Source organism: Mesocricetus auratus, unplaced genomic scaffold, assembly GCF_017639785.1.
Source record: "Mesocricetus auratus isolate SY011 unplaced genomic scaffold, BCM_Maur_2.0 contig_10283_pilon_obj, whole genome shotgun sequence".
In the NCBI taxonomy this organism is placed as follows: domain Eukaryota; kingdom Metazoa; phylum Chordata; class Mammalia; order Rodentia; family Cricetidae; genus Mesocricetus; species Mesocricetus auratus.
The window spans coordinates 60-2,925 of NW_024433270.1; the positions used below are offsets into that span (position 1 = coordinate 60).

At 52.1% G+C, this 2,866-nt stretch overlaps 1 long non-coding RNA gene across 1 annotated transcript; it reads left to right on the top strand.

The window, feature by feature from the left end:
- Window positions 1-304: 304 nt before the first annotated feature.
- Window positions 305-1,398, top strand: LOC121138460. Its single transcript, XR_005875457.1, has 2 exons — window positions 305-438; window positions 791-1,398. It is a non-coding gene; the product is annotated as an uncharacterized LOC121138460 (long non-coding RNA).
- The last annotated feature ends 1,468 nt before the right edge of the window (window positions 1,399-2,866 follow it).

The window sequence follows — 2,866 nt, forward strand, 5'->3', positions numbered from 1 at the left end:
TGGGACACTCTGTCCCTCTGGCTTGGCTCACTTTGGGGGAAAAGGAAACCGCCTTCCCACAAGGCGAATCATTCTAACGGGTTTCCCCTGGGATTCCTGCTTCCACGAGGAGCAGGACACGGGGGAATGAAAAAGGAGGTGGGCCCAGAGGACAGGGGTTAGGGCAGCAGGAGAAGGATGCTCAGGGATCTCCTCCCGCCCGCCAGGGGTGGGGAACCGAGCCCAGGAGCGCGAGGCACTGAGACCGCAGCCCCGGCGCCCCGCCCACCCCGCCCCGCCCCGCCCACCGCCCCGGGAGCCCCGCCCACCGCCCCTCTCGGAAGGGGCGGCTCCTCCTCCTCCTCCCGCGACCCAACCGACCTGCGCGCGCCTCAGGCCCCGCAGCCGAACGCCCAGCGGCGGATCCGTCGCTTGTGTCTCCACCCGCAGTTGTGTAAGGTGCGCGGGCCGCGGGCGAGCAGACGGGGAGAGAGGGACAGAGGGAGGAAGGGAGGCAGGGACGGGGGCAGGGACGAAGGGAGGGAGGCACCGAAGCCGCTCCTCTCCGCCAGTGCCGGGATGGAAGCCCGCAAAGCGCAGCAGAGCGGGCTCGTGCAAGCTCTCTCGGGGTCCGCTGTCCCGGGTCCGCGTCCTGCTGCCTCCTCCCTGGGACTTTTTCCCCCCGCAGTGCCCTGGGGGTTCAAGGTGCAAGCTGAGCCGCTCGCTCTCAACTCCTTTTGCAGAAATGAGGTTTTGGGGAAGTTTTTTTCTTAACTCGGAGCCTCTTTTTTTTTTCTTCCTTCCCGCGCAGAAAGCCCATAGCCCGCCATGGAGCGTGCCTTTACCCCGCTGGAGCCCCTGCTACCCACGGGTACTGTGTCATCCCCTTCCCGGAGGTGGTGCTGCTGCTGCCCGTGCTCCACCCCGGCCTCCCGTGTTCTCCCGCCTCGTGGGCAGGCCACCCAGCCTCCCACGCGGCCTCTGGTTCCCCTGTGTGGAAAGTGGACACTGAGTATTAGTCTTCACCCCGTAGACCCTTTGTGAGGGCCCAGGGAGGAGGTGACAGAGTTTTGTGTCCTCCTGACCCGGTGTTCCAAGAGTTAACAAAAGCCTGAGATGCCAAACACATAACTCCCAGCAGCTCAACCTTCCACACTGCAGGGGGAAAAACAAAATCAAAAATCCAAAACATGAGGGACAGGGAGAACTGCCTGCTGTCAGGGACGCATTTCTAGTCACCTGAGAAATAGCCTGAACTTAGTACAAGAGTAGCAAACGGTTATCTAAAAGTCTGAAAGGTTTAACGCTAAGGATTTCAATTATAATTGTGTGTGCGCGTGCGAGTGCTGGGGATCGAACCCGGAGCCTTGAGCCCGCTAGACCAATACTTTCATCAGTAAACTGAATTCCCAACCTCAAGGATTTGTATTTCTCAGACTTTGAAATTATTGCCTTCCACGTGTGTCGAATGAGTTGTGTTAGTAGCATTTATCCTTATGTAAATTGTGAGGCTAGATGTATTTAGTTTTCAAATTTGTTTTCCTATATCTGCGTGTGTGTGTGTGTGTGTGTGTGTGTGTGTGTGTGTGTGTGTGTGTGTGTATAAGCACATGTGCAGATGTCAACCCTGAGTGTCATCCTTCAGGCCCTGATCACTTTGTTTTCCCTACTCACTGGCCTGGAAATCATTGATTAGGCTAGGCTGGCTGGCCGGCCAATGGATAGGATCCCCTGTGGCCACCTCCCTAGAGCTAGCATTAAGTGCCCATCACTATGCCATGTATTTGTATGTGGGTTCTGAGGTTGAACTCAGCTCTCCCTGCTCTCCTGACTGAAATGTCTCCCCGGCCCCTATTCGCCAATTACTGCTTATTGTGTTTGCACTGTGTGGGATTTTGGGTTAATCATCGGTTTCAGAAGAAAGCATCGTTTTTGGAATGGCCTTTAGTTTTTACAAGCTCGTGAATTCAGGGGTCTTGTTCTGAGGTTTGAATTTGATTTTTGCTTATCACCAGTACATCCTGGGAGTGCTGGTAGGAAAATCCACAGGTTACAGTACTGGCAGTAGGTGACATTGACTTCTTAGTCTTAGTCATTCATTGTGCTCATGTACCCCTTAAGGGCTGAGATGGTTTCCAGTAAACATAGGGCTATATGAGTCTAGAAACTGTGAACATGCAGGAGTCTTGTCTGTACATACTAAGAGGGCTACCATGTCACTAGTGCATGTGCTGGTGGAGAACCACCCTTGTATACATACAGTGCATCATCGATACATTTTTACCATACACACACACACACACACACACACACACACACACACACACACATACACACAGGAAAAGAATGAAAGAATGAGGATTAAAACTCATTTTTGTTTCTTTTTCTGTTTTTTTTGTTTTTTTTTTTTGTTTTGTTTTTCGAGGCAGGGTTTCTCTGTATTGCTTTGGAGTCCGGCCTGGATCTCGCTCTGCAGACTAGGCTGGCCTCGAACTCACAGAGATCTGCCTGCCTCTGCCTCCCGAGTGCTGGGATTAAAAGCATGCTCCAACAACGGGCCGGCTCATTTTTGTTTCTTCCTAAACTTGATTATAATGTTTCCTGTTTGTTACTATAAACAGTTTTTCAGACATCAAGCATCACAACATCTTGCAAATTAAATTTCACAGTTCTTAATTACCTAATAACGGCAGAGCCAATAGCATTTCCAAAAATAAACATTTGATCCGGCGGACTTACTGACCTTCAGATGTCTTATCTAAAATGTGAGGATGTTACTGTCCAGAGGCGGCCAGTGCTCTCTGTCTTGAAGAAAGAGCCACGGGGTGAGTGCTTCAGATGACCCTGAAGCGTTGGAGTCTCTAGAGACATTTTAGTCCTGCTGCCT